The sequence below is a fragment of the Tachypleus tridentatus genome, chromosome 9 (genome assembly GCF_004210375.1).
Source record: "Tachypleus tridentatus isolate NWPU-2018 chromosome 9, ASM421037v1, whole genome shotgun sequence".
NCBI lineage: Eukaryota > Metazoa > Arthropoda > Merostomata > Xiphosura > Limulidae > Tachypleus > Tachypleus tridentatus.
Window position 1 is genome coordinate 164,630,342 of NC_134833.1, and position 16,739 is coordinate 164,647,080.

Consider the following 16,739-nt stretch of genomic DNA (forward strand, 5'->3'; position numbering starts at 1 on the left):
TTTTAAGTTCAGAAAAAAAGAAAGGATTTCAAACACTTTTAATATTATTTAATCAATAATGTATGTTCCATTATTATTAATTACTTCCAACCAACAGTTCACAAGCTTCTGAATGTCACATCTATAAAATTCTTGGGTTTTGGAGGAAAAAATCTAGAGAGGGTATTTTGACATCTTCATGTGTTCCAAGCTCATTTCCATCAAGATAGTTCTGCAAACTTCGGAATAGATGATAATCAGATGGGGCAAGGTCTGCAGAATAAGGAGGATGTGGAAGTTTTTCCCAGTCTAGCTCTTCAGTCTTTGCAGATGTGATCATTGCTGTATGGGGTTGTGCATTATCCAGGTGTAACACAACACCTTTACAATAGATCAAAGCAGGCCTCTTTTCTTTCAGTGCAACATTTAAGTGCTCCAACTGTTGACAGTAAAAGTCTGATGTAATTGTTACATTGAGTGTCAGCAACTCAAAGTGGATCACACTAACAATACCCCAGCAAATGTTAAAAAGATTTCCCTAGGGTGGAGGTCCTTTTTGGACTGTGTCTTAGCCAGTTTACCTGTACTAAGCTATTGTCTGTGGTGCTTAACATTTTTATAATATATCCATTTTTAATCTTCAGTCACTAACCTGTCCAAAAAAGGTGAGTTATGTTTATAAGAGTGCAGATAAGTGCAAATGTTCACTCTTGTTCTAAGGTTGGCTTCTGTCAAATCATGGGGAACCCATTTTCCAAATTTTGACACCTTTCCAAGCTGTTGAAGATGACGATGAACTGTTAATGGGTTGAATTAAACTTTTGTGCTAATTCTTCAACTATAACAGCACAATCTTCATCAAGTGCAGCCAGCAGCAAGTCATCAGTAAACTCAACAGGATGACCTGAACATGGCACACCACAATAATAATCTATCTTTTATTGTTGAGTCATAGAAACTGACATGACTATCATGATACCTAGAACAGTCAGTAGACATGTGGTATCTGAAGATGTAATTTATATAAACTGACATGACTATCATGATACCTATATCAGTCAGTAGACATGTGGTATCTGAAGATGTAATTTATATAAACTGACATGACTATCATGATACCTATATCAGTCAGTAGACATGTGGTATCTGAAGATGTAATTTATATAAACTGACATGACTATCATGATACCTATATCAGTCAGTAGACATGTGGTATCTGAAGATGTAATTTATATAAACTGACATGACTATCATGATACCTATATCAGTCAGTAGACTTGTGGTATCTGAAGATGTAATTTATATAAACTGACATGACTATCATACCTATATCAGTCAGTAGACATGTGGTATCTGAAGATGTAATTTATATAAACTGACATGACTATCATGATACCTATATCAGTCAGTAGACATGTGGTATCTGAAGATGTAATTTATATAAACTGACATGACTATCATGATACCTATATCAGTCAGTAGACATGTGGTATCTGAAGATGTAATTTATATAAACTGACATGACTATCATGATACCTATATCAGTCAGTAGACATGTGGTATCTGAAGATGTAATTTATATAAACTGACATGACTATCATGATACCTATATCAGTCAGTAGACATGTGGTATCTGAAGATGTAATTTATATAAACTGACATGACTGTCATGATACCTATATCAGTCAGTAGACATGTGGTATCTGAAGATGTAATTTATATAAACTGACATGACTGTCATGATACCTAGATCAGTCAGTAGACATGTGGTATCTGAAGATGTAATTTATATAAACTGACATGACTATCATGATACCTAGATCAGTCAGTAGACATGTGGTATTATCTGAAGATGTAATTTATATAAACTGACATGACTATCATGATACCTAGATCAGTCAGTAGACTTGTGGTATCTGAAGATGTAATTTCAACACTTTTTTGTTTTAAACTTCCTTTTTTAACTACTGTTTTATCAAACAATATTTAAATCAACGTAAATCATTACCTCATTACCCAATTATTGCAAGGACATACAGTCTAAATAAAACAAGGCCAAACTAAGAATGAACAATAAAAAGAAGCAATCAGCTTTTTTATAAATAATATAAAACAATATGTATACTAAATAATTGATATTTTAAAATATTAATTGATAGTAGACTCTCAAGTTAATTTGTAACATTACGTTTGTTTATATACATTTTGAACAGTGTTCTAGTGTTTGTTCATTCTAGCAGACAATGTTGTAGTCATTTATATGTTCAAACAAGTTTCTGTATACCTCACAAAACTAACAATATTTATAACAAAGGATATCACATCACCTGAAGACAAACTGGAAAGTGTAATCAGAAGTACAGAATATAAAAACTTTACCTTCCTTATACACTTACCATTATTCTAGTCTAATCTTCTCTATAAATAATCCAGAGTGAGACACAGCTATCTGAATGACTCATCTTAAAGAAAACCAGCCTGAAGGGCTCAATTACTTTCTGGCATATTTTGTGTTATGAATCTTTTATATTAATAAATGATGTATCATATAAGTGTTTCATAAATAAAGTTGAAAGTTTACCGGTTGAAGCACTATAGTAATCCAGTTTATGTTAATCAATACCAGCAATACTTAACTCTGTCATAAAATTAAACAACAAAAAATAAAGATCACCAGAACATTAAGTAATCAAATATGAAGACAAAATATGAGTGACGTATTTCCAGGGTGGAGTAATACATTAAAAACTTTCCAAGATACACTGTATTCTGACACATATAAAACATATGATGTTATTATTCCAAGATGCACTGTAGTCTAACACATATAAAACATATGATGTTATTATTCCAAGATACACTGTAGTCCAACACACATAAAACATATGATGTTATTATTCCAAGATACACTGTAGTCCAACACACATAAAACATATGATGTTATTATTCCAAGATACACTGTAGTCCAACATACATAAAACATATGATGTTATTATTCCAAGATACACTGTAGTCTAACACATATAAAACATATGATGTTATTATTACAAGATACACTGTATTCTGACACATGTAAAACATATGATGTTATTATCCATACAAATTATATAAGGCACATTTTTTATTGCATTTTACAACATTTATTCTACTTTTGAGACAAAAGTTACTAGCTTTGTATAATAATACAGTGTTGAGTAGTTTAACTGATTATAAGTTTCCAACTAAGTTAAACATCCAAAGTATAATAGCACAAAGTGTTCAGTAGTTTAACTGATTATAAGTTTCCAACTACGTTAAACATCCAAAGTATAATAATACAATGTGTTGAGTAGTTTAACTGATTATAAGTTTCCAAATAAGTTAAACATCCAAAGTATAATAATACAAAGTGTTGAGTGGTTTAACTGATTATAAGTTTCCAAATAAACATCCAAAGTATAATAATACAAAGTGTTGAGTACTTTAACTGATTATAAGTTTCCAACTAAGTTAAACATCAAAAGTGTAATAATACAAAGTGTTGAGTAATTTAACTGATTATAAGTTTCCAACTAAGTTAAACATCCAAAGTGTAATAATACAAAGTGTTGAGTGGTTTAACTGCTTATAAGTTTCCAACTAAGTTAAACATCAAAAGTGTAATAATACAAAGTGTTGAGTAGTTTAACTGATTATAAGTTTCCAATTAAGGTAAACATCAAAAGTGTAATAATACAAAGTGTTGAGTACTTTAACTGATTATAAGTTTCCAAATACGTTAAACATCCAAAGTATAATAATACAAAGTGTTGAGTACTTTAACTGATTATAAGTTTCCAACTAAGTTAAATATCCAAAGTATAATAACACAAAGTGTTGAGTTGTTTAACTGATTATAAGTTATCAACTAAGTTAAACATCCAAAGTATAATAATACAAAGTGTTGAGTATTTTAACTGATTATAAGTTTCCAACTAAGTTAAACATCAAAAGTAATATAATACAAAGTGTTGAGTAATTTAACTGATTATAAGTTTACAACTAAGTTAAACATCAAAAGTGTAATGATACAAAGTGTTGAGAAGTATAACTGATTATAAGTTTCCAACTTAGTTAAACATCAAAAGTGTAATAATACAAAGTGTTGAGTAGTTTAACTGATTATAAGTTTCCAACTAAGGTAAACATCAAAAGTGTAATAATACAAAGTGTTGAGTACTTTAACTGATTATAAGTTTCCAAATAAGTTAAACATCCAAAGTATAATAATACAAAGTGTTGAGTGGTTTAACTGATTATAACTTTCCAAATAAACATCCAAAGTATAATAATACAAAGTGTTGAGTAATTTAACTGATTATAAGTTTCCAAATACGTTAAACATCCAAAGTATAATAATACAAAGTGTTGAGTACTTTAACTGATTACAAGTTTCCAAATAAGTTAAACATCCAAAGTATAATAATACAAAGTGTTGAGTGGTTTAACTGATTATAACTTTCCAAATAAACATCCAAAGTATAATAATACAAAGTGTTGAGTAATTTAACTGATTATAAGTTTCCAACTTAGTTAAACATCAAAAGTGTAATAATACAAAGTGTTGAGTAATTTAACTGATTATAAGTTTCCAACTAAGTTAAACATCAAAAGTATAATAATACAAAGTGTTGAGTAGTTTAACTGATTATAAGTTTCCAACTAAGTTAAACATCCAAAGTATAATAATACAAAGTGTTGAGTAGTTTAACTGATTATAAGTTTCCAACTAAGTTAAACATCCAAAGTATAATAATACAAAGTGTTGAGTAGTTTAACTGATTATAAGTTTCCAACTAAGTTAAACATCCAAAGTATAATAATACAAAGTGTTGAGTAGTTTAACTGATTATAAGTTTCCAACTAAGTTAAACATCCAAAGTATAATAATACAAAGTGTTGAGTAGTTTAACTGATTATAAGTTTCCAACTAAGTTAAACATCCAAAGTATAATAATACAAAGTGTTGAGTAGTTTAACTGATTATAAGTTTCCAACTAAGTTAAACATCCAAAGTATAATAATACAAAGTGTTGAGTAGTTTAACTGATTATAAGTTTCCAACTAAGTTAAACATCCAAAGTATAATAATACAAAGTGTTGAGTGGTTTAACTGATTATAAGTTCCAACTAAGTTAAACATCCAAAGTATAATAATACAAAGTGTTGAGTGGTTTAACTGATTATAAGTTTCCAACTAAGTTAAACATCCAAAGTATAATAATACAAAGTGTTGAGTAGTTTAACTGATTATAAGTTTCCAACTAAGTTAAACATCCAAAGTATAATAATACAAAGTGTTGAGTAGTTTAACTGATTATAAGTTTCCAACTAAGTTAAACATCCAAAGTATAATAATACAAAGTGTTGAGTGGTTTAACTGATTATAAGTTCCAACTAAGTTAAACATCCAAAGTATAATAATACAAAGTGTTGAGTGGTTTAACTGATTATAAGTTTCCAACTAAGTTAAACATCAAAAGTAATATAATACAAAGTGTTGAGTAGTTTAACTGATTATAAGTTTACAACTAAGTTAAACATCCAAAGTGTTGACTATGTAACAGTACAACAACTTTTAATACACAAACCAGTTAGTATTGTACAACCACAGCTGATATAAAATGTATATAACTGACCTTTAATAAGTGCAACTGTTTTTCTTCTGTTCTTGAGGACCAGTATTTTGTATATAATATAATCACATTCAATTTTAATACATTACATGTATATATATTATTACTATTTACAAATAAATCTTAAATATTAGATATTTTTCTTAAAACACAGAACAGTTACAATGATTTATGATATTATGTTATAGTTTTACTGTAATTACTTGTACTATTTATTTTGTTAACTTTTACTGTACACTAAACTAAACTGTTCACAAAAAGTCATTTGACAACCCTACAGATACAACTATAATATAGAGATGTTGGGATGTTTGAATACTGGTTTAAATAATTGTTAATGTTACATAATAAATTACTTTTCATTTTATAATGTTAATAAAGACTATACACACATGTGGGCTCATTGCATAACTATAAAGCTTACCTAACAATAAAAATTATAATGAATAATTTCAAATATGAAAGAAACTAAAGAATGATACAACTGTAATTATACAAACATAAAACTGTTTATACGAACATGTTTACAACTCAGAAATTAACACTGTCAGAAGTCAACATATACTACAAAGTTGTGTATAGAATTCATAATTAATTATTACACATCTCAACTGGCAAAAAATTATAGCAATGTTAACCCAATGTGATCTTGTTTTTCTTACCATCCTGGACAGCTTTATAGCATTTAAACAAGCAATAATGGATGTAATAAACTCTTTATAATACTAGATCTTTTGTGCACAAAGTTTATACACTTACTTGTAGAGTACCAAGAAAGGTATCAACAAACTCCCTGTATACTTCCCAGATATCACCTTGTGTAACATAGCGGCCTACAGCACTGACTGCCCATTGAAAAGCATGCCTAACATTTTCTATACCAGCTTTCACTTCCACGCCTTCAATAGAGCACATTCTAACCAGTGATGTACAGCTTATGACTAAAAATAAAAAAATTAACGAATACAGTTACAAATACAACAACTTATTTTGAAGACTCCCTCATTAATATTTAATCAACTTAGAATATATCCTCCATTATGGATAAAATAATTACTATATCTGTTATCTTAATATTTCAGATACAGTAACACTACTTATAAACATTACCTTTCATAGCTGTATCAGATACAGTAACACTACTTATAAACATTACCTTTCATAGCTGTATCAGATACAGTAACACTACTTATAAACATTACCTTTCATAGCTGTATCAGATACAGTAACACTTCTTATAAACATTACCTTTCATAGCTAGATAATTTCTAGATGACACACACTTATTTACATGTATCTGTATTTTATAAACTGTATCAGTTCTACACAGCTGTAACATATCATTTACAGTAACATATATGAACAGTTAATCACAAAATTCAAATAATGGTGGTGTTTTAGTTTAAAACTGTTAATGTTTCCTAAATAAAAACAAATAATGTTAAATTTTCCAGAAGTATCTACATCTTTATCAAATGTTGATACTTACAGTTTAATTATATCAGACACAGATCATGTAACATTACAGAAATAATGTTTTGTGTTCAATATAACAAAACAGTTCCTTTATCCAGCTATATTTACCTGTCAACATGTAACATGTTCCCTGTCTATATGTACTAAAATATGTTGATACTGTTTTATAGATCACATAAAAATACTTTAATAAACCTAAAGTTTATACAGATATGTTGTAACACATTCTTATTGTCTTTATGTACAACTTTCAGAATTTCTATAGAACTTATCACAAGATAACATTACAAATGTTTACATGTTGATTACCATAGTTTTTGTACCATGTTATTTATATCAAAGTTAAGTTTACTGACTTGTAAATGGTGATTGAATAAATTTAACACTATCCTGTTCTATAAACTCAAATCTGGATACATGTAAATATTAATGTGTGGATATACATATAAAGGGACTCATACAGGTAACTATGAACAGAAATATTTCATTATATCAGTGAAATACATTTTTTATTATACACCTTTTCATGTTAACCCTAAAACAATAATGTTAACTATTATATTTAGTACTAACACAGATAGTAATGTACATCTCTTTAAAACAACATTTTCTCTTTAGCTTCAGACATGACAAGTTTGGACTCCTCAGTTAACCAATCCACCCACAAGTCTAATAAAGTTGGATAAAATAAGATACATTATGAACAAAACAGAATACAAAAGACTTTGTTTACTACTAAAAGTTACATTAAGATATAATTCAATGTTATTGTTTAAAGTTCAGTTTAATTCACTCACAATAATAAGTTGTTAGTACTGACTAACTACTTTTCTATGGAATGGAAACTTTTAATATCTCATGTTGGACAAAAGCATCAGATCATGTTTAAGATCTACAAGTATTATTTCTAAGTATACTATGTAAGTTATTGTAATTTGTGTGGATATAAAGAAGTTCTCCATGAATTTATTCAATTTGTAACCATGGTCCACAGAGTTAAAGATCCTTTGTCTGTAGTTTAATCACATGGATCCATCCATACAACAGAACTGATCAGTAACCCTCAAAGGAAAGTCAAAGATTATTTTGAACCCCCTTAAAACTTACAGAATGTTGACAGAGCTACAAAAAGATAAAAATAAAATTAACAAACATTTGTTTTGATTAAAAATTACTTTTTATATTGGAATGAAATTCAAATAATTATTACAAGCAGCAAAATAATGTGTAACTGACTTATCAAATGATCTTTAACCTGATCTTTATTTCCTTAAAAAAATCAGTTCAGACTGTCTGATTAGGGACAACAAACAATCAGGAATAGAAGCTGAAGTAATCCACAGTTGGAAAGAAGGTCTTGATCTGCTTCTGACAGATAATGGCAGGGATTCTCTAGGAGAGGGAACTAGAAAAGGAGTGTGTAAATGAAGTGAGAGTTCTACAAATAAGACTTTTAACAACCAAGGTTGGTGAGGAAGGTTATATAAACATGGACACTCCTATATAGCTTGGTCTCCATAGGTTCTGTACATACCAAGTTGTTACAAAAACCAAGTACAGCAAATGGATTGGCACCAAAAAATAAGACGAGTCAGAAACTGTGGCAAAATAAGCTGATAAGGGGACAAATGGGAGGGAGATGAACAGGGGAAGACTGAGACACATGAGTGGCAAGGAAGTATGAGGAAGACTGGAGATGAGATGACTCCACTCAAGACTCCAATGATTAAAAGGTGCCTCCAGAATAGACTAATGCATAAAAGGAGTTGTATGTAACTGTGTAAATCTCTTGAAGACGAGAGATAAAACACACTCGTGTCAAAAATGAATTCTACCCAACAACACCAGAGCTAAGGAAAACACATGTAAACAACAATACTGAATGACCACCTTCCTATAATACATCAGGAGAATGATAAATAATGTCAGACAAAACATGAATTATAGAAAGATAACATAGAAGGGAAATTAATGATAAACAAAGATGGGAAACTGAGCACATGAAGTATCTAGGTCTTCAACCCAAACTAGCATAAAGAACCCAACTGTAAAGAATCTAAAAAAGAATTTGAATCCCAATGGTAGACAAAAGTGTATGTAAAATATCAGGCAATGGAAAAGACACAAACCATTCAGGAAAAGAATGTAAGTCATGTAAAAAAAGAAAGTTTATACAATACAGAGAATGAGAACAAACCATAAAAACCTGTGTGTCTTTATCTTTTTGTGTAGCATCCCTAGGAGAAAGAATGAGTATCTGGAGAACCCACACACTACAGGAATGATGCTGTATCTCTGTAAATAAGTGTCCAAACTCCTCTGACAATAAAGTTCACTTGTGATCACAGCAACAGATGGTTTATCTAAGGTAGTAGTAGCAGTCATAACAATAAAAAACAAATTCATAACTAAATATGAAATGAGTAAATAACTCAAGAAGAAAAATCTCGGTAAACAAAAAAAAAATTCATAAAATAAATTCAACTTACACACAACTGCTTTTAGACTTGGAAAGTTGGAAGTTAAATACTAAACACTAAGTTCAAACTATGAACAAAGTTAAGCAAAATTTAAAAACTCGAAGCATGGCAAGGAATAAGTCTAAACACTTGAGTGACAAAGTGAGAAGAAACTGGACTATAATTCATGGAGTGTGACCTACAATAAGAAGTGTGTGTCCCATTGCTATCAACAGAAAGTTGTTGCATGATTATTTACATGATACAGCACAGCTCAACCATGTTAATCACATGATCATATGTGAGAGTATGGAGGCCAGTTGAAAGCAAAAATGTTGAGCATATACAGATCAGTAATAATAAAGAAAAGTTTTTATGTGAGTAGAAGTATTGTACTGAAAGTTTTCACCACCTTCTCACTTCTCTATTTCTTAACATGAGAAAATGAAGCAATTTAAAGAACAAATGCATGGTAAAGATACATATGTAAAGTATTCCCCTTGTAACTAATTATTTATAAATAAATATAACATGAAATGTAATTAAATATTGCCATAGTAAATTTTTATGCCTTGACTTTTATTAAGACGGTAACAATTTTTCCAGGTTTTGAAATTTTGTTTCTTTCATCAGTTAATACTGTTTGGAATACCTGCAGATTTTATAATACTGTTAGAGAATCAATGTTACATAGTTTTCAAGTTAAACTACTCACAACACAGAATCAATGTTACACAGTTTTAAAGTTAAACTACTCACAACACTGATGTTTTTCATTTTACTGATGTTCATATGCCTAAAATACAACTGCTTTATTGTATAAAAAAAACACCACCTCACGCAGTTAATAAACCCAGCAAGCACTTTTCCCCGAGAAGTCATCTGACTTCAAGATGAAGCAGCAAATTTTTATGCAAACTTTCCATATCCTCACAGAGTAAATTGAAGATTCTCGTATTGAGTGGGCTTGACTTTATAACTATTTTTATGACATATCCCAGTGCCTCTTTTAAGTCTTCTGGCATTCGTTTCATTACAAGTGCGTGACGATGAAGACAGCAGTGGATACTCTCGATGTCCGGGTTTTTGGTTTTTATACATGCCACTGCGTCTCAAAATTTTCCTGTCATACCTTGAGCCTTATCAGTGCAAATTCTCAAGCAAAGCTGCCATAAATAAATCGGTTATTTTAAAAATTTCTTCTCCTGTTGTTCGAGTAGGGAAAGGTTTGCAAATACGCATGTCTTCTTCAAAACTAGCTTCGTGAATATAGCGACCAAACTCAAGCAACATCGCATAATCTGCGACATCTGTTGATTCATCCATCTGAAGCAAAAAAGTTGGACTCGCTTTCACCAGCCTTATTAACTCCGTTAAGCAAGTTTCTGACATATTCCTGATTCTTGGAGAAACCGAATTGTCAGAAAGGGGCACAGAGTTAATGTTTTTAAGAAATTTCTCTTCAATCATGTACTCTACCAAATCTTTTGTGCATGGTTTTATAAAATCTTCTGCACCTGTATGCTTTTGCAATACGTTAAATAACACGATATGAAGCAATAAGAGATTCTTTGTTGTTCTGATGGACAAACGAACGAAATGTAACTTTTCTTGCATTTTATTGCAAAACACTTTCTTTTGAAATACTCGGAAGTTGGATTTTTTAATTGGGAATGTTTGGTTTCTAAATGCCGTTTTAACTTTGCCGGATGCAAACTACTGTTACTCAATACTGTTCCACGTTCAACACACAAACCACTAGGTCCATCTTCATTGCCTGTCCATGTAAAACCATATTAAACAAAACTTTCATCACACTTTCTTTCATTTCTTCTTTCGCTACTTCTTGCATCATCCTGCGTTGAAGTGCTTGACCACGACGATAACGCCGAAGAATTCGTATTAGGCTTGGGAAGATTTTTATTCAGCCACTTATCCATTATAAAGGGGACAACTAATTATTAATTTGTCTAAAAACGTATTCTTATATCTTTGGCACTTCAAAAGTATTTTCATGGACACTAAATAGCTTCTTAAAGAAAACTCGTTCGGGCACTTGAGTTTTGTCATTATTATACAGTGACATGCTAACCTAAAGATGAGTGTTGCCATAACGAAGTCAGAAATCAAGATTTGTGGAACAAAAAGATAGGCCGCTAAAATAATATAATTTTATATAGGAAAAGGTTAACCTATTATTTTTACAATTTTGTTTTTTTTCACAGAATTTCTTAACCCAAATAACAAAAACAAAAAAATTAAGCCAGATCTGACGTGCGTCTAAATCTCGAACGAAATGAAACATGAAGTTTACACCTATAGCTTATTGCTGCAAAGTTTATCTTATTAAACTGCAACAAATCTAACCTAAAATAACAATTACCATTTGTTATAAATATAATTATACTTCATATAAATATACATTGAAATTGAAACAATTGATACAGCATCTAATTGCATCACAATATTTCAAATTTGGACCAGTTTCAGCTATGACATCATGCTTCATTTTGTTTCATTTTCTTGGATATTTAGCCGCTAATCCAGATCTGGCTTTTAAAAGATAGTTGGTATCACTAGCCAGGGATGACCGATGGTTCATACGAAAATTACTAGGCTATTTTGAATCTCCCAATGACGCATGCGATCTTGAGAAGGTGCCATATCTACAAACAACCAGTGACGCCACTGTCGAAATTAATTGAGATTGTATTAACACTTTCACCGCTAGAATTTCCCCAAAGCTAAACAAAATCGTCTGGCGTTAGGCAGAATAAAATACTAAAAGGCTCAATACGCGAAAACTTGTTATATTAAAGATATATTTTACTTTTTGTACGGCGTAATCTGATTCAGTTTTATAGTTTTAGGAAAAAATATTAACATTCTAACATTTCCTCGCGGATCCCAAGGGCATAGGGGAGCATAGTTTGAACAATAATGAGTATAGAATATCACAATCTTACAAGGTGTTTTTAACACTGTTAATTAACTGTATATCCCTTTCAACTTTAAATGTTTGTTTCTTAGTAGCAGAAATTTGTGTACTTTAATCAAATCATAAAACATTTATGGTTCTCTCTATTTTTATATTTCATATAATACATACATATAATATATAAAAAGGTTCAAGTCATATCTATAGAATAAATCTACAGACGACAGATAAAACTTGTCACATCTAAAACTTGTTGCCTTGAGATCTACACCAACAAATCATCATTCCTGTGATCGCTAGAAACCTTTATTTATATTCTATATACAATTTGTCAACTAGATTTAAAGGATAAAATTTCGTTTTGATAACTCAACTATGAATATCTTCTGACTTTTCCCGCTGTTATCCTTCACTTATCAGTTTTATTTTTCTGTCTCTCTTTTTTCCTTCTCTTTTGCCTACGTCATTTCATTACAACAATTGATTCAAGAGTATTGTTACACTTCCAACCAATGTGAAGAAAGACAACAATAAAATGGAACCACAATATTACTGAATATTTATACATAGTAACTACAGAGACGAGACATTAAATTAAGCGGCCGAACGTTGAGAAGAAAGAACAAAATGTTACATCAGAAAATTACTCACCTTACATTTGACGAGTATTTTGACTAGTACAATTAGCAAGTATAAGTTTTGTATAAATATTTTAGGTGTATAATCACATAAGGTCATTCCATAAAAATGAATTAAGTTCTATAAATGAGAAATAAAAGTAAGACAACTATTAACTAACATTCACTTTACTCTGCAACCTGAGAGACTTAGTAATTAGTGTTAGCAAACACCGCGCTGTTTTAAAAAGCGTCATACTTAAACGAAAGGAAAAAAAGAGACCATTTTGTGAGAGAAAAATATACAGAAGTTAATGCAGGGGAAAACTGTTCTGATTGCGCTAAGAGAAATACTATTTTTGATCTATTAAGTATAGTAACGTTTATTTAAAAATCAACAGTTTTTTGAACTCCATTCCTTAAAAGTATATTTATAAATTACATCAATAAAGATATAATCAAACCTTCAGATTTAGTCCAAGTGAAAGTCGGGTTCTTGTTACAAGGACAGTACTTTAAAATTCTGTTATTTGATAAACAAAGGTTTCTCGTACGTATCGTAGTTATTTTTATAATTATCTGAATTTAGAATACCAAAATAGGAATTTATAGAATTTTCTTTGTGGTGCCATTAAATAGGTAGTGACACAATCTATTTATTATTTCGGTCACATAGACACTGATACACACTGCATGTCCTTTACATAATAGTGAGATTACAAAACATTACCTAATTAATTCTTTGTATTAGATTTACCAAAAATATATATCTTCAACATTATATAATGCTGGAGTTGTTAATACACAGCTTATACTAAGTTGTTGTATTATCAAATAATTTTGCTTTTAGTTCGTGATTTTAGTAAATTTGGGATAATTATATCGATGTAACCCACAATAGCAACTTAATACGAGGTCTGTTCAAAAAATACGAGGACTGTTTGAATTGCGCGGCTCCAGTTGGTGTCGCTAGGTTAGCACAGATCAGCTGATTACGACGCCATTTCCCGATTGCAGATATATTCATTTGTGTATTAGCTACGCGGTTTTAAGTGAAGTGCGATTTTTTCGTTTGGCGGATTTCAGAATGAATGACCTGAAGGAGCAACGACTTGCTGTGAAATTTTGTGTTAAACTTGGATAATCTGCGACTGAAACTTTTGCTATGCTTAACACGGCTTACGGTGATGTTGCTATGAAGCGTACGGCATGTTTCAAGTGGCATGAACGTTTTAAGGATGGTCGACAGTCCATTGAAGATGATGAGCGTCCTGGATGTTCTTCCACGTCAACTGACGACCCACACGTCGACAAAATCAACACCCTCGTGCGGGCAAATCGACGTCTGACTATCAGGGAGCTTGCTGAAGAGTGTGGGATATCAGTTGGATCTTGTTACGAGATTTTGACCGAAAAATTGAAGATGCGCCGCGTTGCTGCGAAATTTGTGCCTCAGAACTCGTGCGTTTTTGGCCAAACACTCGATCACTGTTCTCCCCCCCCCCTACTCACCTAACCTTGCTCCTTGCAATTTTTTCTTGTTCCCCAAACTCAAAAGACCCTTGAAAGAAAGAAGATTTGAGACGATTCCCGACATTAAGGCAAATGCGACGAAGGAGCTGGAGGACATTACAAAAGAAGCGTACCAGGACTGTTTCAACAAGTGGAAACACCGTTGGGATAAGTGTGTGCGTTGGGGAGGAGAGTACTTTGAAGGGGTCCCAGACCTGTAACTTCTAAATAAAGTACATTTTGTTTTATGACGTCAGTCTGCGTATTTTTTGAACAGCCTCGTATACTGTGATGGTTTAATCGGTGTCATCTCATTATCAGTCAAATATCTACGGCATTTTTCTTAACAAATTCTCTCAGGTGTGTTTGGAATGTTTCTTCACGTTGGATGATAATGAATTAATAGGGATTGATAAGGATTTTAAATGTGGTACAGTGCCAAGAATAACCAACATTTTGATAAAGTAGTTATTTTAGTTAAGAATAACAATGGTATTGTCGGACGATGCAACATAAATATTTTTATCTAATGATAGTTCTTTTAAAAGATTTATTCAGGGCTTAAAAGGTAAGAACGAATATTAGACATAAATTTATAAAAAGTAAAAAAGGCAGATTTTTTTTTATTTTCTTCATGAAAAAATAACTGAGTCAACAAAGAGTTACTTTTTCTTTCACAAGAAGGTCCTTTAGATATCTGTAATGTGATTTAAAAGTGTAAACTAAGTTAGGTACATAAAGTTTACGTGGTGGAAGAGAGAACTGAAGACCTTTAGCTAGCACTGATTATTTTAGCAATAATTACATAGGTTAACAATCTGGTCGCCAGGATGGAACTAGGAATGAATGCTGTTAGTCAGTCAAATCAGCGTAAGAAAAAGAAGAAAGACCGAATTTACACCATGAACTGCCCTTGAGGCACACTGTAATTTTGGGTTGAGGCACTTAACTGTGCTACTAGGCATCCGGTATATACTGATTGTGCTTTCTAGACAGTCGTGTACAGGTCATAGCTGAAAGTAAATTGATCAATGTTCACAGGTGTCCTCGAACCCCACTTACAAATGTGTAGTCTATCTATTTTGTTGTTAATTTGTTTTGTTACTTAATACCATTAAACGCAAAGTAAAACTTCCTTTGCATGTAACATTTCTTATCACTGAAACGAAGACAAAATATACTCCTGAATTCTAATCTCCTTTATTGAATCACTAACTGTCAGCAGAAATAATTATAATGTGTACTGACAGTTTGCGAAATAAAACAGAGACACACAAGTCCTATTGACACAGACCTTTTGTGGTCTTAACTGTAAGTACTCTTATGTTAATCTTTTATCGATACACTTTTAATACTTAGCTGTTGAATTAAATATGGAAATAGAAACGGAAAGTTACTGAACGATTGGAAAAATAAATCTTGGTGAGTTTAATGTACAGACAAGGCAAAACTGCAGTCTGCAGTGCCGTGTTTGTAAACGTCATAAACCCCGAGAAGGTCCTCACCCCATAATTAGCTAACCTATACTAGGGAGAAAGGCGAAACCTACACTTGAACTGCCTTCGAAGCTGAAAGTAATTCAACTAGGGGTACGTGACTGTGAGAATTGGTATACGGAATAAACTGCTTGTGCTTTCTAGACACTGCTGGACAGGTCATAGCTGAAAGGAGCTTGATCGATGTTCTCAGGTGTCCTACACGCACAACTCTTCCAAAACTGTAGTCGTAATATTTTTCTGTTTATTTTGTCATTGTTAATTTGTTTTGTTAATCAATAGCTTTACATGCAAAGTAAATCTTGCTTTGCATGTACCATTTCTTGTCAGACAAATGAAGACATGTACTTCTGATTTCTGACATCCTTTATTGAATAACTATCAGCAGAAATAATTATAATGTATACTGAGAGTATATGAAATTTCACAGAGACACACAAGTCCTAATGATACAATCCTGTGTGGGTCTTAACGGTAAGTACTCTTGTGTTAATCTTTCATCGATACTCTTTTAATACTTAGAAGTTGAATTAATTAAATACAGAAATGGACGTGGAAAATTACTCTACGATTCCTAAAATAAAAGATGGTTATTGTGCTGTACAAAC